The following is a 26153-nucleotide window of genomic DNA, read 5'->3' as shown; positions in this document are numbered from 1 at the left end:
TGTTACTAGGATAGGGTGTTAGGCTACCCTGAGCAACGGCTCCAGAAATGCTAAGCAACGCTAAACTCTAGCGGTGACGCAAGACATACCAAGGGTAACTCTGCAAGCGCACAGGTACCGCTATAGCACTTCAACCTTTGGTGAGTATCCGCGGTGTCGTAATTTATAGTTCACTCATGGGAAGCGGAGTAAGACTCTCTAATAAATATATGGATGGATATCCGTGGTTTGTGTCTACTCAATCTAAGTTCACTAGTGCTAATAGGGGGTAACAATAGCAAGATGGAATAATAGATAAGTCAGATAAAGGTAAGTAAAGATAACTGGTACCGAGCTAGCTAGGTGGGAGGACAACGAGTGAGTAAGGACTCCTATGTCTCTAACTCTACTTCTGTATTCTAATCTTGATAAATGTAAATGACTCAACTAGACTAGTATCCAAACAGTCTTGTGTGGTGGAAGTCGACTGCAATAGGAGGACAAAACTCCTATCAAAGCGGACTTTTGTCTTATGGGCGCCTACAGACCATACCCGACGTGAATAGAACCTACTGGGAAGCACAGGGCTGTCACGCTTCGCCGCCGCCAACTAACACGTTTGATACGGTGGCATCCACTAATAAGCACTAGCCTAAGCACCTCGCTTAAACTAGTCTTATAACTTCAACTATCACGTAAATAGCCAAAGCCCCTAATGGTAGTGAACACACACAAGGTGTTGAGGACACTAATCTAACTAAGGCAGCCACAGTAATAAGACTAAGACACAACACTACTACAAGTATAGTAATGCACTAAGCAATACTCAAAGTAAAGACTTGAAGTAAATACTTAGTAAAGTAAAGAAAGACTATATTGATATAAATAATGTAATACAAGAGAAAAGGTACAAGAGCTATACTAGACTCTCCAGAAGACAGCTCTAGAGACCCGAGCTTTGCTCAACTCGACTCTAACTCCCACTAGACTATACTACACTACACTTGATCTCCCAAGTGGGATTTGGAAATGAAAATGAGAGATGGAAGATGGAGTTGGGAGATGTCTTGGGAAGGTGGAGGACCCCTCCTTATATAGGGATGAGAGAGGGGTGCCACGTCAGCGATCCGCGTGCTCCTTCCTTCTCCACCCAAGGATGCACCGACCTCCCAAGCGCCTTAGATGGACGGTTGAAGCTTTACCACACATGGTGAATGTGAGGAAGGTCGGTGGGAGTCTAGATGGGGCCCACATGTAGGTCGGTCGACCTACCTTGTGGCTGACAGTGGGTCCCACTAACCTTCTGGAAGGTCCTTAGGTCGGTGGGAGGCTGGGCCAGGTGGCATCACCCAATTGGTCGGTCGGCCGACCGACCTTTGGGGCCCCTGGCCCACCACTGGCCTCCTGGTGGTGTCCCCACTTGTCATGTGAAGTGTTGTCGAAAATTGAGTCTAGTTGCACACTTGCTTGCTTCCATGTGGGCCCAAGGATCCATATGCTAAGTGTTTGAACCGTTGAGGGCAAGCACACTTGGATCCAAGGGTTGGGATTGACTCCTTGGAGTATGCCATGTCTTATGCCATGGAAGGGAGCCCCTGGTGGGCCCAAACCATGGTCGATCGACCTAGGTTATGGGGCCCACAGGGCTCATTTCCTTCTTCCCTGCATTGAACAAGCTTAGAGTACAAGTGGAACTTTATTAGTGATATATATGTTCATGTGATGCTTATTTTGTTCAATCGAGGACTATTGATGGGCTTTTGATTATATAGAACTGGGTCTTATTTCCTGTTAACAAGATCCCCCAAGCTTAACCTTTGCTCGTCCCGAGCAAACAATCAAGACTTGGTTCGATTAGATCAGGTATCATCACTAAGTTAACATCTTAATAGTACTAAGTGCACAACAAAGAACTTCTCCTTGAATGGAAAACTTAGCAATGCTAACACACCAATGTTACTTTAGCACCCATGGGGCTTATGGCATTAACTCAGTATTGGGATGTTGAGAGATAGAATAGCTTTGACTAGACATCTACTTTTCTCATTCTTTAGCAAGTTTCATGTCAGAGGTTTTTGCTAAGTTTTTCAAAAGAAAACTTAATGTTCCTCATATGGTTTCTCTCAAGTCACTCAAGTGGTGTATAAATCCTTACCGAGGCATATGAGTAAGTTGCCTTCTCTATGTAATCCTACTACAATAAAGGCTTATGTGGAGCTCAAGGTAGGAACAAGGGAATGGTGTACTTACATTGCATATGTTGTGAAGTCAACCCTCGGATCCTCGGAGGAAGAGTAGTGTCATGCTCGAGATCAAGATATATATGTGGAAAGATGCTATGAGTATGATGGTTAGATGGCTCCTTTATTTGATTGTGCTCTCTCTATTTTTTCTATTAAGACAAGGCTAGCATTTTTCTCATTTTTTCAAGGACTTGATGATGTCCTTCCTAACAAGATGATTATTTTTCTATAGCCTTTGCTTTGTGTCTCATCTAACATTTAGCTATTAGAGAGAGAGATTCTACACTTAGAGCATGGAGCATCTATATTTGGTGGAATGGAAGGGCGAAGCCAGAGCAAATTAGAGGGGGTGCCTCTCTCTTGTAGTTGTGAAAATTTAATCTATAACAATGGTGGAAATCTGCTTCTAATAGTGATTTTCCAAATTTTGGTGTGTCCCTAGGCACCCACAGGCGTCAACATAGCTGTTGACGGTCCTTAATGCTCACATTTAACCATCAACTAATCATAGAAAAGGATCTAAATGGAACCAACACCTAGACTTAGGGTTTTATCTGACAGAATTCCACGAGTTTTGGTGTTTGTCTATTTCTGTAGGGGGTTATCAGGAAATACGGAAGAAAGGCCCACACGTCGGGTTTACATAGAGATATTAACGTGTCGCGCAATTTTCTATCATCTAGAAGACTCCAGAAGCCACGGGAACGAACGGGAAGGAAATCGGGCTCGGAGGCAGGGCGCCCGCCCAACTCTCCTGGGCGCCCGCCCAGCTACAGTGTCCAATTCGGACCTGTTTCGCGGATTATGCTCCACCGACCTAAAGGATCAAGGAAAACCGTGCGATTAATGTCGGTTTGATCCGACGGCCTAGATTCATCTGAAAAGACTATATAAGCAAGGCCCCCTGGCCCCTGGAGATCATACCTCTTCTACAGAATCAAAGCTCGGGTTTCAATTCTTCATCCAAGTAGAGAGGATCCCTCTAGTTCTTCTAGTTCTACCTCTAGTTCATCTAGATCTAGTTCTAGTTCATCTAGTTCTAGTTCTAGTTCCTCTAGTTCTAGTTCTAGTTAGTTCTAGTTGTAATCTAGAAAATAGGGAGAGAGAAGAGGAGAGCGGAGGAGGAGCCAGATCTATCGGATCTTCCTCAACATTGTACTTTTGCAGCATCTGGTTCGTTCTTCATCGTTCTCCAGGTTCTTCAACTCATAACTCCTGAGTTCTCTAATTACTTTTATTTACATTCAAGTTATTTATTGGATTCCCGCTTGCATCAAGTGCTCTAATCTTTGAAACATTAGAGTAGTAATTAATAGATTAGACGTGGTGTTTAGTCTTGCAATTACCTGGAATTGCACCCAATCCTGCGGATTGTTGTGGTAGCCTTAGGGTAGTGACAGCCCTAACGGTCGACGTATTCCACCTCGTTCGGATCGGTGTTTGTAGGACCGTAGTCGGAGCTTCCTAGCCCCCTTCTCATCTCTTTATTCTTAGATCAACTAGAGAACTCTCAGGAAACTTCCTCTCTTCCCACCAAAAATAATCATATAGTTATCCTTGGGCGATCTTGGATCTTAATTAGTACACTCACGTTCCCTGTGGAAAATCGATACTCTGGAATACTCCCGGGTGAAGGCTACATCGGTATCCGTGCGCTTGCGGATTTTTCTGTTTGCGTTTAAAATACCCAGCAAGCTTTCTGGCGCCGTTGCCGGGGAACGGTAGCTGTGCTAGTTTCGAACCAAGTCGTCCGTGTATCCTTTTTCTTTTCCTTTTTTACCACACTCACCTTATCACTTTCACCATACCACATGGATTTCACTCTATGCATTAATGAGCATGGAATTTATTTCATAGCCACTTCATTTACTCCATGCTCATATGCAACATCTTCACAATCCATTGGTCTCTCCAACATCACCACATTCGAGATCTCCAACCCCCTCTTCCTTTCTATTTATAAAAACTTTAAAAGGGCGGTTGTCGATGCATATGTCTATAATAAATTTTGTAGATCTCGTTGAGTTGATCTTGATATAGGTCAGCGTTGGAGGGGAAACCACTTCACTGACATAAATTGATGGTTTCCCAAGGACAAGCATAGTGTCCTAAAACAAGCACTGATCAGATTGTAACATGATCTTTTAATTATTTGCAACATTACCTTGTGTGTTGAGCATATAAGGATAATTGTAAAAATATTCCTTCGGGTATTCTTGTCACTAACCTTTACAGGATTGAAGCAAGAAGATCGGATGAATGACAAGCACAAGGTATGTCCAACCAATCATCATACAACATTGAATTAAATTCATCCAAACTTGAATTTTACAAAATTCAAGCTTGGGGGAGTACTTTACATAAAAACATCCTTTGCAATGTTGCTATGTTGGCTGTCCTTACCTTTGAGACATGCTCAATTTGTTAAATACTAAACACACTACTTCATCTCCACTTAAGTAGATCTCTATAAATGCTCTCATGCTACCTTTATTTGCTTTAGTATATGTTTAGGTTTGGAGTAGTTTCATTTATCTCTTAATTAAGCATGGTGCTTAGTTAAGAATGATGATCTTACTTCCAAGGGATTTTAAATTAAGCATGATGCTTAGGTTAAAATGCCCTCCTAAATCAAATTATACATGGTGTCTAGGTTGATCTTTGAGCCGATAGTATGCTATAGTAGATATTGGATATTTTGTTGGACTAACCCCTGTAGGAAAACTTTCAATATCGACCTGGGAAGTCCTGAGATAAACTCACATTAGAGACAAAGAGAGACACACATGAAGTTTAACAATTTATACAAGGAAGGCATAGCTCACAAAAGATGATCCATGGAGGGTGCCACAAACACAATGCACAACCGCTAAGAGAGGAAAGCTTCCACAAGGTGATACTGTACCATCACTCTTCAAGTAAGGTAACATCTTAAGGTACTTGACTATCACTTCTATAAGCTTCTCCTTGGTTCTGGCATTCACATGAATAAAAGAGACAAACATGTATGATTTACAACTCTAGATTAACCAACCCAATCGATTCAACATGTTTAGTCCTTCCACCTTTGTGATCCCACACTGCTAATCATATGAACTAAAATGTTGCACACTTAATCTTTGGAAGATATAAACAAAACATAAGTATAGATAGATTATCTTTCCATTAGGTTGAGCGATCTGATCTGACAAATGTTTTAAATACTACACTCATAATCTTATTATCCATCAACTTTGTCTTGCTCCCTATGCTTAAGGTTAGAGAAGAACAAATACACTTTTGGTTCTGTTGGTGTTTTCCACCAACAGGGCCCATGCACTTGATCTCTGCCTTGTCTCTATGAGTAGGTACACTTCGAGCAAAATATGAAGGACTTTTATGACTCCCAGACTCCACCAAGTGAAGTACCTATATCTACGAGCGCAAACACACTGGAGATACTGGACACTCAGGAAATCACTGCCCTGAGATGCTTGAGGAAATAACTACTAGAGTAACCCTGTTGTGGAAGTAATTACTGACCTTCTGCCGGTCAAGAGATACAATCCAGGACGTCCCGTCATCCCGATCTCCATCGGCATGGTGGACTTCCTAGAAGCACTCTGCAACTTTGGCTCCAGCGTCAACATTATGCTCCGGGTACTCTATGAAAAATTCTTTACACATCCTTTCCTAGAAACAACCATGTGTTTGCAGCTTGCAGATCAGACACTAAGTTTCCCAAAGGGAATATTGAAGAACCTCTACGTCCGAGTTGGTACCTTATACGCTCCAGCAGACTTCGTGGTGATAGAGACTGATACTGCTGAGAGGGCACCCATCATCCTAGGGAGGCCATTTCATCTACACTAGTGCTGCCAAGATCAGTTTCTACATCAAGGGGAAGAAGGAGACGTTTTCCTTCAAGAAACAAGACTACACAAATCCTAGAGCAATCCCGACATGAACCAAGGAAGAGGACCAACAGGAGGAACAAGAACAAGCAAATATGTACCGAGTCAGCTAAGATGGTCACTGCAGCTCGAGGAGGTCAAGATCGTCAACTCAAGTCACCTTTCTTGATCAAGAAGGACGACCCTGGTGTTCCAAGCATCGAGTGCACAATCAACGGATATTCTTTTCAGAAGACACTCTACAACACCGGATCTAACGTCAACATAATGGCCGCAGTCACTTATCAGCTCCTGCATGGAACCATGTCCCTACAACCAACATACATTCAGCTCCAGATGGCAGATCAGACATTCTGAAAGATTGAAGGTTATTGACATGGGAGAAGACAAGTACGATCCACCCATCATCCTTGGAAGACCGTTCCTCAGCACCGTTAAAGCAATCATCTACTTTGGAACTGGAGAAGTCCACATGCATTTCCCCTCTGAGAAGGTACGCCGCTATTTTACTGACCCTAACTATACAGTTGAAGACTCTAAGCAGGTCAGGACAAGAAGAAGACGACGCAACCGTAACCAGAGGAGGAAAATCATAAAGGATGGATGGGCAGACTATGAAGGAGAAGTGGTAATGTCTGAAGACATACAACTTGAACAGAACTGTCCTAAGGAGACCGTAGCACCGAGTCAGGTGTGGAGAGAGAAGATAGTTATACACGAAGAGCAGGCACCGCCGGAACCACCGACTACGCCATCCAGCGAATCCCAGGACGACTGAGAATACGGAGAGTCCCGTTCGGAGGACTTAAAAACACCGAACGCCTTGCCAAGAGGTAAACTTGGTAGTTATCCTTCTCCTTTCAATTATTTAAAATAGTTTGCTTAGTTAATCAGGTTCATGCTATCTTGAAAAGAAAATAAAAATGTTAAAAATAGTAAGCCCCATATGAGTATGCTCATGGCATAAAACCCATAAGTACATTCACTGTGGTGGCGTAAAAATAAATATATATATTCCTGTCCTATAAAAATGAAAATATAAAAATAAATTTATGATCCTACTAAAGAGAGTAGCATTTATAGAGGAGGCTCAACATGATAAAGGCTAGATATTTATGCTAACACTTAACTAGTTCCACAAAGCTTTGTTGTCTATTTGAGCTCCACAGAATTCAAGGATCAAAGAAGACTAGCAGACAGAGGACATCCTAATCGCTGTCAGGGTGCTGCCACATTCAAATACACCTCCGCCACCTGCTAGCTACATCAGAAGGAATTACGTCAAAACCCAGCTTGGGGGAGAGCAACCCCATTTATCCAGCTAAGTGCTCTACTCATGTTTATACTTTACTTAAATAATAAAAAAGATGCACAATCATAAAAACCCAAATAAAGATTTTGTGCTTATATATATCTTTGCTTAGTTTGCTAAATAAATAAATAAATAAAATTTGCTATGAACCCTCATGATAAGCTCTCACATGGAAATGATGAATAGTTGCTCTGCCATGACTAATTCTCAAAACTGAAATCTCTCTCAAGTTTAGGCATGACAGGTATTAATTAAGATTTGCTCTAAACCTGAACTTGTGGGGAGAGTATTTTATCTAAAGTCTAAGTCGTTAACGGATATGATATGGGAAGGTTGAGTTGTTGTTTATCTGTTCCTAGAGATGCTAGAATTCTGGAGAATTTTATCTTTAAAAATCTTTAAAATGTTGCATGACGAGTTCCTGTATGATGAGAGTTTAAATTCCTACCACAGCCATATATACATGCTTGCTAGACTTTGAGCCACACATTTACTTTTTACTGCTTATGAGCATTGAGTGTGGTCAAGCTGTGTAGACCCTTAGGAGCTTGTCATGTGGTTAAGTCAAGATTCACTTGCACGTTCACTCATACATGCTGCTTCTACTCTGGAAGTACGCATCCACATACATCAACCCATTTCCATCTCCAGAACCACCCAAAAATATTCTACTCCTAATCCGGGAGAGAATAGCCAAAAACATTTCTGTTTTTCCCTTGTGAAATAAATGCTCAAGTTATCTTGGTTACTACCACTTGCTATATATTTCAGGAGATGAGTGCTCTAAAAAATAAAAATAATAATAAATACGAGGAAATAAAAAGGGGCAAGTGCCCGGAACCTCGAAAGAAAAGAAAAAAAAAGTGAGATGAGAGGTAAAAATGGACAAGTGTCCGACAGTAGAATTAGGGGTACAAGATACCCACCTGAGAGAAAAGAAAACAAAAATATAGAGCATCTCATTCTCCTCAAAAAGTTTCAAAAGAGCAAGAAAGGTATGTATCCCCTCAAAAGAGCATAAGTAGAATTAGACTTTCACCATTGTTATCACCATCATCACCATACACCATTCATTCGCCACACATGCACATCTTGATTTGACTTATTGATTTGTTTCTTTGGATCCATGGTTTGACTATACAATACATGTCTTGTAAGTATGTACACTTTATCTCCCACCTATATGAGCTCCAGATATTAAAGCCTTATTAGAGTAGGGTGAGAGAGAAGGCAATGCCACTATGCTTTATACCATAAATACTATAGATTTTGAGAGAAGGCGTATACCATTACTGCCTTGGTAAGGATCCAGAAATATCACAAACGAGAGACTAGAGAGAGTCATACAAGGAATCTTTGAGTTTTATTTGAAAATCTGCAAAAACTCCAGAGCTATAGTTAATCGTAGAACTAGAGACATGGCGCTTGACTAGAACGTTCTATCTTTTAACTGCTCAAGATAGAAGTGACGGTTACAAGTCCCATGGTGAAAGGTAAATGAGTAAGTTTTAGGTCTTAACAGTTTACTCTAACCAGAGATGAGATCTTGTTTAAACGCATGTGTATCTTTAAGTTATGAAACCACTGCAGAAACTCTTGAGTCCATCTTTGCTCAGGGACGAGCAAAGGTTAAGCTTGGGGGAGCTTGTTGACGGTCCTTAATGCTCACATTTAACCATCAACTAATCATAGAAAAGGATCTAAATGGAACCAACACCTAGACTTAGGGTTTTATCTGACAGAATTCCACGAGTTTTGGTGTTTGTCTATTTCTGCAGAGGGTTATCAGGAAATACGGAAGAAAGGCCCACACGTCGGGTTTACATAGAGATATTAACGTGTCGCGCAATTTTCTATCATCTAGAAGACTCCAGAAGCCACGGGAACGAACGGGAAGGAAATCGGGCTCGGAGGCAGGGCGCCCGCCCAACTCTCCTGGGCGCCCGCCCAGCTATAGTGTCCAATTCGGACCCGTTTCGCGGATTATGCTCCACCGACCTAAAGGATCAAGGAAAACCGTGCGATTAATGTCGGTTTGATCCGACGGCCTAGATTGATCTGAAAAGACTATATAAGCAAGGCCCCCTGACCCCTGGAGATCATACCTCTTCTACAGAATCAAAGCTAGGGTTTCAATTCTTCATCCAAGTAGAGAGGATCCCTCTAGTTCTTCTAGTTCTACCTCTAGTTCATCTAGATCTAGTTCTGGTTCATCTAGTTCTAGTTCTAGTTCCTCTAGTTCTAGTTCCAGTTAGTTCTAGTTGTAATCTAGAAAATAGGGAGAGAGAAGAGGAGAGCGGAGGAGGAGCCAGATCTATCGGATCTTCCTCAACATTGTACTTTTGCAGCATCTGGTTCGTTCTTCATCGTTCTCCAGGTTCTTCAACTCATAACTCCTGAGTTCTCTAATTACTTTTATTTACATTCAAGTTATTTATTGGATTCCCGCTTGCATCAAGTGCTCTAATCTTTGAAACATTAGAGTAGTAATTAATAGATTAGACGTGGTGTTTAGTCTTGCAATTACCTGGAATTGCACCCAATCCTGCGGATTGTTGTGGTATCCTTAGGGTAGTGACAGCCCTAACGGTCGACGTATTCCACCTCGTTCGGATCGGTGTTTGTAGGACCGTAGTCGGAGCTTCCTAGCCCCCTTCTCATCTCTTTCTGTGGTTAGTGTTCTGATGTCCCGATATAGATAATCTTGAAGTAATTCTTGATTCTTAGATCAACTAGAGAACTCTCAAGAAACTTCCTCTCTTCCCACCAAAAATAATCATATAGTTATCCTTGGGTGATCTTGGATCTTAATTAGTACACTCACGTTCCCTGTGGAAAATCGATACTCTGGAATACTCCCGGGTGAAGGCTACATCGGTATCCGTGCGCTTGCGGATTTTTCTGTTTGCGTTTAAAATACCCAACAATAGCTTTGCCCCTGAATGGAATGGAATGGTATGGAATGTTGCATACTCCCAGTGTAGGAGTAGCAGATGTATGTGGATGGTGTGGATCTTGATCTCATTGAGCATGACACAACTCTAAACCAGGGGTCAACAAGAGTTGACAACTCTCAACACAAGCAAGCAGCCTATGTGTTGGGTTTCTATCATGTAGAGCATATATGGCTTGTGGTAGGTTTAACACCATTGAGGACACAATTAAGTTTTTATTCATCTTTAAAAAATAAATTTTTTGGCAATCATGCATGCTTAGAACAATAGAATAGATCTGTTATCTTAGCTATATCATGTCTCACAACAACTTAGACTTTGTTTTAGCACTTGTAACCCACTAAGTGTTCAAGTTCATGATGGTTAAGAATGCTAAGTAGTCCATACTTAGAGAAATGCTAAGTTGTAAACAAGCACTAGAGAGACATTAAGTAGCAATTTCATCATCATTTCCATAGGATGGATAGCACACATGAAGCATATATACAAAAAGGAAATAAAGCAAATAAATATTTTTTTGGATTTTTTTATGCAAGAAGGAAACAAACAAAATGCAATAAAACAAGAATTAAATTAGGGGGTTGGAAACTTACCTTGGATAAACTTACCTTAGTGGGGGAGAGAATCTCCCCCAAGCTTGCCTTCTTGCTCACTGAGGTGGTTGATACCCAAACCACTGGTCCCATCGGTACTCACTCTCAGCTTGGAGGCTTTGGGCCATGTCCAAGTTCTCTTGCATGAGCTGCAAGGTGGTGTATTGTCCGATGTTGATGTTCTCCATATCACTGATGAGTGTTTCCATTTCGGATGGTGGTTGGCGCCTCCCCCTACCACGAGGGCGAGGGGTGCGCACGGCTGATGTCCAGGAGTGATGAGGTGTTTCCATGTGCAAGGAGTTCATCTCATCCTCCTCTTGTGGTGCAACATAAGAGGGACCAGCTTGCTGTTGAGCAGCACGGGACCATGGTCTCGTCATGCTATCTGTCCCTGCAATAGGGTTGGCTCTATTCTCTCTTCCTAGCCTCAAGGTTAGTGATGAAGCATTATACAACTGAAGGTCCTCATCGGGGAGAGAGACCTCAATAGGATGGTTCCCATAAATCATTTTAAGGCCGTTTCTGGGATCTCTCTTAATCAAATTAGCACTCCTAAACATCTGCTCACCTAAGAGAGATCTATCATCCTGGATGTACTCTACTTCATTTGTTTCAAGCAAACCCATAGATTCAGCAATTCTGGTGATAAGTGAAGTAAAGCATAGGGGGCATGCTAGGTGCAATGGAGGAAATCCAGAAAGGTACTAGCCAATAGGTGAAAATCTGATTTTATTTACCATGGCATAAAGGATTTGCAATTTTTTAAAGCCTATATCATCCACACTAGTACCAGGGAAGAGAGTGACTACGATCCAAATGTACATGAATCTTAAGGTTGGGTTATGGATTTGGACAGGTCTACGAACAGAGATATTATTGGAGCAAGTAATCAACTTCCAAAACTTGGCTACGTCAAAATTTTGCAAAGCATGATCTATGTCAAGCTCACAATCTTGATCAAAGCCTAGACATGTACTCAGTTCACTCCATGTTAAACTGTAATCTTTGCTGAACATGCAAAAAGTTACTCCCACATTGTTTGATTTTAGTGTGGCAAGAAATTCTTGAGAGAGTAATTTTATACCAAATTCAGGAACTTGCCAAAATCCACCCCAACCAATGACATAAAAGAGGGTAGGAAATTCGGTGCTCATACCTGATTGGTCCAAGAGTTGCTCGTCAAAGACAGTGGTGTGGTTGAAGCCGCAAGTGCGAAGGGTGTAGAGCTTCCCTTGCTCTTCATGAGTGAGCAAGAGGTTGTCGTGGGGCTCCAGTATCCTATCAGCGGGGATAAAGGGAACAAGTGTTTGCAGTTGTTCCTCCTCCACTCTCTCATGGCTCCTACTCTCAGAGTGGCGAGAGCAAGAGGATGAGCCATCACCCTTCCTCTTTTTCGTGAGCTTGGCGGAGATGAATTTCTTCATGCTAGCTTCACAAGTGAACAAACAAGACCAAGCTTCCTACTATACTACTATGCAAAAGGGAAATGTTTTTGGGTTTATATCTACTACTACACTAAGCTTGAGAAGGCTTGGAACACTAAAGAGAAGAGAAGGCCAATTGAGCTCGAGATGATTCTGCTGGTTGTGGTGTGGAATTGAGCTCACATTGGGGTGCTATTTATATGGGTCAAAGGGAATGGCAAAACCCACCATAGGGTAGGTTGGCTGACTGGGGTTCACCCCCTTTGAAACATGCCTTCCACTTTGGACAAGGAACCTAGCCTTGTGCTTGCAAAAAGTCACCAAGTGGGACCAAAAGCATGGTCGATCGACCATGACTTTTGCCCCCCACCACTTTAATCATGCTATGTTGGGTTGTCTGATAAAGATGGTGGTGGTGCTGACCTAAAGTTGCTGCTGGTTGCCTCGGATTCCCATGTTTAGTGTTTGGTGAAAGAGAAAAGGAGAAAGCAAAAGAGGAGACAACCACCAAAGTGATTCCCATGGACCATGGGGACCCTTAAGCATGCATTGTTAATCCCTATGCTAGCTTTGGCTGTTGGAATGTGTCGGTGTTTTCCCCATGGGGGGTCACACCAACGAGTGAATTTGTATGCGTGCTCCCTTTTTCCAGATGGTGATGCAAAAAGACACAAGGATTTATCCTGGTTCGGACAAGAGAAGGCCCTACGTCCAGCGGGGGAGGAGAGTTTGTATTATTTTGCACCTAAGTGCTTGTACAGGGGTGAATACAAGTGTGGTATGGAAGGAGATGGAGTGTGGGAGTTCTACTGTGTATGGGTGTAGTATTGCGTGATTGATGCCTAAGTTCGCTCCCGGTCTTCCCCTTTTATAGATCCAACGAGAAGCCCAGGGTACAAGTCTAGGCGTCAGAGGAGGGGTCGATAGAGGCATGGCGCGGACCTACTCGAGGCCTCCGTACCGGCGTGGTCTCGAGCCGTCCCGTCCTGGTAGCTTGATGATTATTATGCGTGCCCCCATATCCTGCTCTGTGCGCTGTCTTGGACTGGTTTATCCGTTGCACGCCTGTACATCATGGCGGCTGATACGTCGGAGTGGTTGCAGTGTTGCCATTCGACGCCCAACCCTTCCCCAGGAAGGAAACATGTCTGGTCGAGGGTCGAACGCCATGTAGCGCCTTGCTATCCAGAGCGTTGACCTTGGATGTCTCGAGGGGGTCCTGATTAGACGTTCCATCCCTGCTTCCCGCGTCCTGACATGCTCTGGGTTGTTTGGTGGGGAAGGCTGCAAAAAGAATGATGGGACGGGTGCCTGTTCCCTATCACGCTTCCCGTGACTTGGCGTGTTAGGTGGGAACGCGACAGGCGCATTAAATGCCCTGGTTCCCGTGCGCGCGTCAGGCGGCGGGCGGCGTCCTTGCGTTCGACGCCTCCTAGTTCGCTCGAGCATGTATCTGTATTCGACGGTAGTTGGCACTCGAGCCCTGATCGATTCGCTCGACGCCTTTTCCGTCTTCGAGGCTGCGGTCGTCGATGACTGTACATGTGACTAATTAGAGCGTCGAGTTGAGGGCCTCGACCTGCGTACGGGCAATCTCGTTATGTACATCAGTTAGGATACCCCTTACTGATACCCTCGACAGTAGCCCCCGAGTCTTCATTTGAGCGCTAGCGCTCGAGTAGAGGCATTATTTTGCGGTCGAATTTCCATGGGGGCGCGCGAGCGACCCCGCGGGGGTAGCCCACGAGCCCTTGGAGGAGTTTTTGACTCCTTCGAGGCTTATATTGCCTAATTCGCAGAAACGCTGTCGACACCAGTGGTGGAAGGTTCTGATTGGCTCGTTTTGCACGGGGGTTTCGACGTACTCTCGATAGAGCGAGCGTCATCCACCCTAGATTGAGCTCCTAACGGGTAGTCCAAGTGAGAACATGTGCCCCTTTCGATGGGGTCAGCTGTAGCCCAGAGGCGTTCTCATAAAGTGGGGTCGACGTGGTCGGGGATGCTGGTCTCGTTCGATAGAGTCCAGTGGCTCGATGCCTCCCGTCGGGGGGATTCCTCTCGACTGTCTCGATCCTACCTCGGACATCCCCAGCGAGTTCTCGAGGCGGGCCTCGATTTTCGACCACCCACTGGGCATCCCTGACTCTGGTGCTCGAGATCGGCTGCCGAACCCTTTCGGCGGGTCAGCCTGCGACGTCTCGAGGCTTTCGTGGGTGCGTACCTTGGCTTACAAGGGAAGGAAGAGGCCATGGCGGTTCGCCTTTCTGCCAGTTGGGCGCGTCTTTTGAGGTGGGAGCCGTTGCGGCACTGTATCGGCGCAGAATTCGGAGCACCCCGTTTGTGAGGAGGAAAAGGACCGTTAGGTGGCGCATTTATGGGGGGAGTTACCTCATTTATCGGATCTGTCCGTTGGTGGGTTGCTGCCTATAAATATCCCGTGGCCTTGCCGCTGTTCTCCCTTCCGCATTCTGCCTCCATTCTTGCCTTAGCTCTCTCGCCATCTTAGCTCTCTTGCCATCTCACGCGCGCGCACCCCCTCGAGCAGTAGCGAATCCGCCCTCCTTCCATCCAGGATGCCTGTGAGACTCGTTGCCGCCGACGACTAGTGCCCGTCGTCGATGACGGAACGCCGGTTGCTGGAGCTCAAGAGGGAGGGACTCCTGCACCGCCGCACATCGCTGTCATCGCCGGAGTGGATCGCACCGGCGGCGGACCACCGGGAGCCCAGGTCGCCCAAGGGCTACGTGGTTTCGTTTGCCAAGTTCCACCACCACGGCCTAGGCACTCCTCCGAGCCGCTTCATGCAGGCGCTCTGCCACCATTACGGGGTGGAGCTCCAGCACTTCTCCCCAAATGCCATCACCGTCGTGGCGGTCTTTGCTGCGGTGTGTGAGGGTTATTTGGGGATGATGCCCCACTGGGAGCTGTGGCTGCACCTCTACAGGGGCGAGCTTTTCAACGCCCCCGCTGGAGCCGCCGGAGTGAGGAAGCCCGTGCGGGCCGGGTGCCTGAACCTGGTGCTGAAGACGGGGAAGATGGAGAGGCCACGCGAGTGCATCCCGGTGGGTTTATCGTCGAACCACGCCGGATGGGACTCCTAGTGGTTCTATCTGCGAAACGACGACAGTCTTCTCCCTGCCTACACCGGCCGCCTGATTACGGAGCACCCGGAGAACTGGACGTATGGCGTCGTCCAGGTCCACCAGTCGCGGCTCGATCCCCTCCTCGACGCCCTAAAGAAGTTACGCTTGGAGGGCCTTTCTGCCGCTCTCGTCCTCTCGACCGTCCGTCATCGGAGAGTTCTCCCGCTGATGTCTCGGCCGCTGAGGATGGATGAGATGGGGCCTGGCGCTTTGTCCCGGGACCTCGAGGCGTGCCGGATGTCCAACGAGGCTCCGGCGGATGATGAAGTCGCGGCCCGGGTCAGGGCGGCCGTTGCCGACGACTTCCAGCCGGAGCACGTCAATGGCTTCCCCTTGAGGCCTGATGCGGGCTCGATCGACCTGGTACGTCCTTTTCTTGTATATGGCTTTGATTCTAGATTTCTTTCGATCCCTTTTTAAGCTTGCCTTTGTTCTGGTAGGGACAGATCGATGTCCGGTCCTCGAGGCCTCTAGTAAAGGAGGACGAGGTCGACCGTGATAAGCGGCGCCAGTCCGCTGAGAAACAAAAGTCCACCAAGGACTCAGAGAAGAAAGGGAAGAAAAAGAAGAATCTCAACCGCCAAGCGCTAGAGGCACGTCGAGCTAAGTCCAGGCAGAGGGGGGAGCCTGAAGAAGAATCCCCCAGTGAGGATGACGGTGGAGACGGTGATGATGACAGCGACGACTCCGAGGGGATGGCGTCTCGCCTCGACCGGATGCTTGAGGGTCCGCCTCGAGGCGACGTCGACGCCCTCTGTTGACGGTCCTTAAGTATCAAATTTAATTAACAAATAAACAAAGAAAAGGATCCAAATGAAATAAAGATCTAGACTTAGGGTTTTATCTGACAGAATTCCACGAGTTTTGGTATTTGTCTATTTCTGCAGGGGGTTATCAGGAAATATGGAAGAAAGGCCCACATGTCAGGATTACGTAAAGATATTAACATGCTGCGCAATTATCTTACATCTAGAAGACTCCAGAAGCCACGAGACCAAAGCGGAGGCAAAACGGGGCCAGACCCTGGGCGGCCGCCCAGTTGGTCAGGGCGCCCGCCCACCTCTGGAGTCCAATCAGGACTCTGCTTTGCGGGAAGTCTCCACCGACCTAAAGGATGAATCTAAACCATACAATCTATGTCGGTTTGATCCAAGGGCCCATATTCACTTGAAGGGACTATAAAACCAGACCCCCTGGCCCCTTGAGGAGAGAGCCTCTCAACCCTAATTCATTGTTCCATCAAGGGAGAAGAAGCCTCTGATCAAGATTAGAGCCACCACATCAATTAGATATCTAGATTAGCATAGCTACATAGGATTAGAACTAGAAGGAGTCAATCTTCGATTGGTTTCCGGATCTGTCAGGAGGATTCTTGGTAATTCTCTAATTGTGCTTCTAATTGCTTTCTAATTATCTTTGTTCTTCAATATTATGAATATGACTTTGTTCTACTTCAATATATTGCTTATGACTTTGCTCTACTTGCTTATATTCAAGATTATATTGTTCTTAGTTTATCATAGTTATGTACTTGGCTTAGTTAGATACGATCTATATACATGCTTAGGATCGTATAGCGTTTATCCATCGGATCCATGGGTAAATGATAGATATTGTGTAGGTGTGGTGCTTATACCGTATTTATCTGCGATTGTACCAAATATGCCAGATCGTGGGGTAGTTCGTGATAGTGACATCTTCATTGATTCTCAGATAGTCCCCCTCTCGTGTATTGGGCTGGCAGAGCAACATTATTACAGGGGAGTGATTGCTATGTTTCTCATATTCCTTGCTAATATCACTATGCATGGGCGTAGTCTTGTCTCGCAATGATTGCTAAGTATGCTTGCACTAACTATGATATGCTAGACTATATAGTTAAGAATAACTTAGGGAATATTCTTGTAGTTCGTTCTAATACCATGCTAATGACTTTCTAGAGTATCTAATTGTGGTGCTTATCATATTTATTATGTGGCTAGATCAGATTAGTTATCCTTGTCACTATTATCATTTCATATATCTTTTATGTGACACTTATCCCTGTATGAAGAGTTAGATATAATGTTCTCAATTATACATGCAATGATAGATACTCAATCTCATATTCTATTCTGTAATCAATAGTGATGATTGATTAATCCCTTCCCAGTGGTAGAAATATAAATAACGATACCTGGAATACTTCCCGGTTAAAATGCTGCATCGGTATTAATCTGTGCGCTTGCAGATCCCATTCATTATTTATTTAGAAGAGCAATTGCATATTTCAATACCGCGTCTCTCATGTCATGCTGGGGATGACAACTTGGCTTAAGTGGTGTGAGGGATAGGTTTGGCATTTTTGGCACCGTTGCTAGATTTAGAACTTAGTCTACTTTTGGTAATGATGTTAAGAATACCCAACAAGCATTTTTGGCGCCGTTGCCGGGGAAGGTTGATTACCAATCAGGAATGGAATAAAAGATTTTGAGTTATCATTCGCATCGCTAATATGATTGAGCTTATCTATTCTCTCATACAGTTTTACCCCAATATTTTTCTATTTTATCTTATGCAGGGGAATGTATGAATAGAAGACATCTTCCAGGGAATTTTGTTGACGATCCTGAAGCATTATTCAAGAAGACGAGGGCCAAGCTAAAGAAATCATCAACACTTCAGCAAGAAGCTTCATCCAATCAAGAAGATCACCGGAACTTGTCTTCAGAGTTCGAAGCCATGGCGAACAAATCGATCCGCGAGTTCTCAGCTCCCACTACGGACAACATCCGCACTGGACCTGCTGCAGAGATCAATGGCAACTTTGAGCTCAAGCCTGGACTTATCAACATGGTGCAATCCAACCAGTTCTGTGGGAAGGCACATGAAGATGCTAGTGCTCATTTACAACACTTCCTAGAGATTTGCAACACATTCACCATAGCAGGAGTTTCCAAAGACGCTATATTACTTCGCCTCTTCCCTTTCTCACTGTTAGGAAGAGCGAAGCAGTGGTTCTACGCTACAAAGGAGAAGAATACTACGTGGGCACTCTGCTCAACAAACTTCCTGGCTAAGTTCTTTCCCATGGGCAAGACCAATGCTCTCCGTGGGAAGATTACAAGTTTTCAGCAACAAAATGATGAATCTGTTCCAGAAGCATGGGAGCGCTTTCAAGACTACATCCTAGAATGTCCCCATCATGGAATGGAGAGTTGGCTATTGATGCAGACATTCTATCATGGGCTCAACAACAGTGCCCGAGAGACCATGGATGCTGCAGCTAGAGGAGCATTCTTATCACTTACTATACCACAAGCCACAGCTCTTGTGGAGAAGATGGCGTCCAATCAAAGCTGGAATGAAGAGAGGACCCAGACACGCAAGAGAGGTGGAGGTATGCATCAGCTGAAGGAGGTAGACATGCTGTCTGCAAAGCTAGACCTGCTCATGAAGAAGCTCGATGATAAAGCTGGAGACAAGAAAGAAGTTATGCACATCTACGACTCTCACATGACTTGTGAGGAGTGTGGAGACACTGGACACTCAGGCAACCACTGCCCTGAGATACTTGAGGATGTGAACTACATCAACAACAACAACTACTACAACCGTCCTCAACAAAATCAAGGTTGGAATCAATAGAGGCCTAACTACTCAGGTAATTATCAAGGTAACAATTCTTACAACAATAATAATAATTTTCCACCTTTGAGAGAGTTAGTGTCTAATCAAGGTAAGCTAATGGATAACCTATCTAAGAAATTGGCATCTAATGATAAAATGCTAGAAAATATAAATAATAGAATGGATAATTTTTCTACTGCCATCAAGAATCACATTAGCTTTAATAAAATGATTGAATCTCAGTTAAATCAGATAGCTGCTGCTGTTCCTACTACTAACTCCGGTATACCATCACAACCGGAAGGATTAGAATCTGCAAATCTTGTAGACGTGTTTGATGCAGGTAATTGGAGTAACCCCGTCAATGAATTTTCTACTGACCGTCTGCCGGTCAAGAGAGGCGATCCAGGACGCCCCGTCATCCCGATCTCCATCGGCATGGTGGACTTCCCAGAAGCACTCTGTGACTTTGGCTCCAGTGTCAACATTATACCCAGGGTACTCTATGAAAAATTCTTTACATATCCTTTATTAGAGACAACCATGTGTTTGCAGTTTGCAGATCAGACGATAACTTTTCCAAAAGGAATAGTGAGGAACCTTTGTGTCCGAGTTGGTACCTTGTATGCACCAGCAGACTTCGTAGTGGTAGAGACCGGAAATGATGAGAGAGCACCTATCATCCTAGGGAGGCCATTTTTGAACACCACGGGAGCTATCATCTACGCCAGTGCTGCCAAGATCAGTTTCTACGTCAAAGGGAAGAAGGAGACATTTTTCTTCAAAAACAAGACTACACAAATTCCAAATCAATCCAGACGTCAATCAAGGAAGAGGACCAACAGGAGGAACAGGAACAAGCAAGTGTGGACCGAGTCAGCTAAGATGGTCACTGTAGTCCATGGAGACCAAGATCACCAACTGAAGTCACCGTTTTTGAACAAGAAGGACGACCCAGGAATGCCAAGCATTTACTGCTCCATAAATGGATACAACTTCTACAAGACGATTTGCGACACCGGATCAGGCGTCAACATAATGGCCGCAGTCACCTATCGGCTCTTGTTCGGGACCATGCCACTAAGACCAACATACATTCAGCTCCAGATGGCAGATCAGACATTTCGAGAAGTTCAAGGAATAGTATCTGATGTCCCAGTCAAAATAGACGATCATTTTGTCTACACAGACTTTCAAGTTGTTGACATGGGAGAAGACGAGTATGATCCACTCATCATCCTTGGAAGACCGTTCCTCAGCACCGTTAAAGCCATTATCTACATTGGAACCGGAGAAGTCCATATGCACTTCCCCTCAGAGAAGGTACGCTGTTATTTTACTGACCCTAACTATATCATTGAAGAATCTAAGCAGGCAAGAAAACGACGCAACCGCAACCAGAGGAGGTAGATCATTAAGGACGGATGGGCAGACTATGAAGGAGAAGTTGTAAGGTCAGAAGACGTAGAGTTTAAACAGAATTATCCAGAGGAGATTGAAGCACCGAGTCAGGTGTGGAAAATGAAGATAACTATACAAGAAGAGGAGGCGCTGCCGGAAGTACCGACTACGCCACCCAACGAACCTCAGGACGATTAAGAAATTGGAGAGTCCCGTTCGGAGGACTTGAAAACACCGAACGCCTTGCCAAGAGGTAAACTTGGTAGTTATCCTTTCCCTTTCAATTATTTTAAATAGTTTACTTAGTTAATCATATTCATACTATCTAAAAAAATAAAAGAAAATAAAAATGTGAAAAACAGTAAGCCCCATGTGAGTAGACGAGTGGCATAAAAACCCATACGTACATTCACTGTGGTGGCATAAAAATAAAATAAATATTTTTTCTGCTTTATAAAAATAAAAATATAAATATAAAAACAGGGAGTAATAATTAAGGAGTCTCAAGATGATAAAGGCTAGATATTTATGCTAACACTTAATCAGTTCCACAAGCTTTGTTGTCTATTTGAGCTCCACAGAATTTAAAAATCAAGAAGACTAGCAGACAGAGGACATTCTAATCGCTGTCAGAATGCTGCTTTCAAATACACCTCTGCCACCTGCTAGCTACATCAAGAGAAATTACGTCAAAATTCAGCTTGGGAGAGAGCACCCCCATTTATCTCGATAAATATTTCTATCTATCTATCTTTATATTTATATTATTTTAGAATATTAATACACATAAACTATGGGAAAACCAAATAAAGATTTTATGCTTATATATACTCCATCCGTTCCAAATTATAAGTCATTCCAAGAATCTTGGAGAGTCAAAGCATTTCCAAGTTTGACCAAAAATATAGAGAGAAATATAAAGATTTATGTCATAAAATGGGTACACTATGAAAATATAACTAACAAAGAATCTAATGATACTTGGTTGCTACAAAAAATCTTATTATTTTGCTATATAAATTTGGTCAAACTTGAAAAAATTTGACTCTCCAAGATTCTTGGAATGACTTATAATTTGGGACGGAGGGAGTATTACTTAGTGTGTTTAATTAATAAATAAAGTGGCTATGCTAATCTGTATCTAATAAAACTTAAGTATGGATATAATGAATAGTTGCTCTGCCTAATTTGCACATTTTAAGTTCTCTCTCAAGTTTAGACATAACTGTTATAATTTAAAGCTTGCCCTAGACCTAAACTTGTTGGAGGAAAACTTGATCTGAAGTCTAAGTTGTTAACGGATACGATATAGGAAGGTTGAGCTGCTGTTTATCTGTTCCTAGAGATGCTAGAATTCTAGAGAATTTATCTTTGAAAATCTTTAAAATATTACATGATGAGTTCCTGTATGATGAGAGCTTAAATTCCTACCACAGCCATATATACATGCTTGCTAGACCTTGAGCCACACATTTATTATTTACTGCTTATGAGCATTGAGTGTGGTCAAGCTGTGTAGACCCTTAGGAGCTTGTCATGTGGTTAAATCAAGATTTCACTTGCACGTTCACTCATATATGCTACTTCTACTCCGGAAGTACCATCCACATATATCCACCCATTCCATCTCCAGAACCACCTGAAAATATTCTACTCCTAATCCGGGAGAGAATAACCAAAAATATTTTCTGTTTGTGAAATAAATTCTCAAGTTATCTTGTTACTACCACTTGCTATATTATCTCAAGAGATGAGTGCTCTAAAAAAAAAGAGAGAAGAATAATACGAGGAAATAAAAAGGAGCAAGTGCTCGGAACCTCGAAAGAAAAGAAAAAAGTGAGACGAGAGGTAAAAATGGACAAGTATCCGACAGTTGAATTAGGGGTACAAGATACCCACCTGAGAGAAAAGAAAAAGAAGAGCATCTCATTCTCCTCATAAAGTTTCAAAAGCAAGGAAGGTATGTATCCCCTCAGAAGAGCAAAGTAGAATTAGACTTTCACCACCATTGTTTTCACCATTGTTTTCACCATTGTTATCACCATCATCACCATATACCATTCATTCGCCACACATGCACATCTTGATTAAACTTATTGACTTGTTACTTTGGATCCATGGTTTGACTATGCAATACATGTCTTGTAAGTATGTATATTTTATCTCCCACCTATGAGCTCCAGATATTAAAGCCTTATTAGAGTAGGATGAGAGAGAAGGCAATGTTACTATGCCTCATACCACAAATACCACATATCTTGAGAGAAGGCATATACTATCAATGCCTTGGTAAGGATCCAAAAATACCACAAAAGAGAGACCTGAGAGAATCATACAAGGAATTCTGAGTTTTATTTGAAAATCTGCAAAAACCCCAGAGCTATAGCTGATAAAGAATAAGAGACATAGCACTTGGCTAGACTGTTCTATCTTTTAACCACTCAAGACAGAAGTGACAGTTACAAGTCCCATGGTGTAGGTAAAGTAAGTAAGTTTTAAGTCTTGACAGTTTACCCTAACTCAGAGATGAGATCTTATTTAAGAGCATGTGTACCGTCAAATTTTTAAAGATATTGCAGCAACTTCTGATCCATAGCTGAGTCTATCCTTGCTCAGGGACGAGCAAGAGGTATGCTTGGGGGAGTTTGTTGACGGTCCTTAAGTATCAAATTTAATTAACAAATAAACAAAGAAAAGGATCCAAATGAAATAAAGATCTAGACTTAGGGTTTTATCTGACAGAATTCCACGAGGTTTGGTGTTTGTCTATTTCTGCAGGGGGTTATCAGGAAATATGGAAGAAAGGCCCACATGTCAGGATTACGTAAAGATATTAACGTGCTGCGCAATTATCTTACATCTAGAAGACTCCAGAAGCCACGAGACCGAAGCGGAGGCAAAACGGGGCCAGACCCTGGGCGGCCGCCCAGTTGGTCAGGGCGCCCGCCCACCTCTGGAGTCCAATCAGGACTCTGCTTTGCGGGAAGTCGCCACCGACCTAAAGGATGAATCTAAACCATACATTCTATGTCGGTTTGATCCAAGGGCCCATATTCACTTGAAGGGACTATAAAACCAGACCCCCTGGCCCCTGGAGGAGAGAGCCTCTCAACCCTAATTCATTGTTCCATCAAGGGAGAAGAAGCCTCTGATCAAGATTAGAGCCACCACATCAATTAGATATCTAGATTAGCATAGCTACATAGGATTAGAACTAGAAGGAGTCAATCTTCGATTGGTTTCCGGATCTGTCAGGAGGATTCTTGGTAATTCTCTAATTGTGCTTCTAATTGCTTTCTAATTATCTTTGTTCTTCAATATTATGAATATGACTTTGTTCTACTTCAATATATTGCTTATGACTTTGCTCTACTTGCTTATATTCAAGATTATATTGTTCCTAGTTTATCATAGTTATGTACTTGGCTTAGTTAGATACGATCTATATACATGCTTAGGATCGTATAGCGTTTATCCATCGGATCCATGGGTAAATGATAGATATTGTGTAGGCGTGGTGCTTATACCGTATTTATCTGCGATTGTACCCAATATGCCAGATCGTGGGGTAGTTCGTGATAGTGACAGCTTCTTTGATTCTTATATAGTCCCCCTCTTGTGTATTGGGCTGGCAGAGCAACATTATTACAGGGGAGTGATTGCTATGTTTTTCTCATATTCCTTGCTAATATAAATATGCATGGGCTTAGTCTTGTCTCGCAATGATTGCTAAGTATGCTTGCACTAACTATGATATGCTAGACTATATAGTTAAGAATAACTTAGGGAATATTCTTGTAGTTCGTTCTAATACCATGCTAATGACTTTCTAGAGTATCTAATTGAGGTGCTTATCATATTTATTATGTGGCTAGATCAGATTAGTTATCCTTGTCACTATTATCATTTCCTATATCTTTTATGTGACACTTATCCCTGTATGAAGAGTTAGATATAATGTTCTCAATTATACATGCAATGATAGATACTCAATCTCATATTCTATTCTGTAATCAATAGTGATGATTGATTAATCCCTTCCCAGTGGTAAAAATATAAATAACGATACCTAGAATACTTCCCGGTTAAAATGCTGCATCGGTATTAATCTGTGCGCTTGCAGATCCCATTCATTATTTATTTAGAAGAGCAATTGCATATTTCAATACCGCGTCTCTCATGTCATGCTGGGGATGACAACTTGGCTTTAGTGGTGTGAGGGATAGGTTTGGCATTTTTGGCACCGTTGCTAGATTTACAACTTAGTCTACTTTTGGTAATGATGTTAAGAATACCCAACACCCTCCGGACGGGAGCACCAAAGGAGGGGCCAGGCGGATCTCACCGCCTCCGCGCTGACACCCCTCCCGCGCCCGCGCCGAGTCGGGCCGCCCCACGCCCCCAACCTCCCCCTGCACCAAAGGCGGGTGGCCGAGCTAAGCCCCAGGCGACGGGGCCATTGACCCCTGGCCGTGCCGTGGCCTCCGAAAAGGGAGAGACTGGCCGCAGGAGCGCTAGCCCCGGCGCTCGCCAGGTGGGAGACGCTGGGCCAAGGCCTGCGCCTGCCCGCGAGGGGCCTGGAGCCTTGACGCGGGGTGGCCCGAGGCCTGCCGTTCGAGGCACCGGCAGGCGGGCCGTGCTCCGTATGGGGTAAGTTCTTCGACGCTGTGATTCTCATTCTCCTGCTTCTTTTGTGTTTTCTTGTATAACGGTCTCCCTTCTGCCCGTTTCTTTTTCCTCGGGTTGAAGCGGACGCTTGAGCCGGCCCAGCCTTCAATGGCGAAAAGGCTCAAGGTGGGAGCGGCCTCCAAGGATTCAGGTTAGTTGCTTATTCCATTGTTATGGGATTTGTGTTGTTCTTACGTCGACCACCACAAAGACTGACCTTTGTTTTTCATTTTATAGGCTCCTCCGACCCTCGACCACCGACTGGCGCCGAGAGTGCCCCGCCCCATCCCCTGGCGGGTGAGTCTACCCCGTCGTCGCCAAAACGGGCCAAGGCGCCTCAGCCCCAAGGGCAAAAGGGCAAGAGGGAGCCCCCGAGCCTCCCCGATCGGGGGTTGAGGCGGATCCGATCACTATAAGTGACGGCCGCCCTATGGATGAGGAGGTCGACGCCTCTCCCATCGCGAGACGGACGCCCTGGCCCACCGGGCTTCGCTCTATTGAGGAGCAGAGGAAGAAAGAGGAGGAGGAGCGCAAGCAGGAGACGCGGTGGTAGCCGCAGGAGCAGGACCATCGACAGGAGCCGCAGGAGCTCCAAGAGCAGCAGCAGCAGGGGGGCCAGCAGCTGGCGAAGCCGCTTGATCTGCCCCAACCGGAGCCGGTAGCGCCGCATGAGCCTGGAAACTAGGAGGAGGGCCTGCCAGCTTTTGGACATCCGACCCCAGCGTGGCTCCGTCTGGGGGCGCCTGCCGCGATCCCAGCAGAGTCAGGGCGGGCGGACGGCGTAGTGGCGCTCGCCTGTATGATGCGTACTCCCGCCGACCCCGATTCTGAGATCAGGAGGACGATCTACAGTATGGACGGGATCGCTCCGGGGTTCCTCTGGGGGCGTCGATCGTGGGAGGAGCGCGTCCCCTCCGAGGAAGATGAGATC

The sequence above is a fragment of the Sorghum bicolor genome, chromosome 3, assembly GCF_000003195.3.
Source record: "Sorghum bicolor cultivar BTx623 chromosome 3, Sorghum_bicolor_NCBIv3, whole genome shotgun sequence".
Taxonomy (NCBI): Eukaryota; Viridiplantae; Streptophyta; class Magnoliopsida; order Poales; family Poaceae; genus Sorghum; species Sorghum bicolor.
This window is presented reverse-complemented; position numbering follows the sequence as displayed.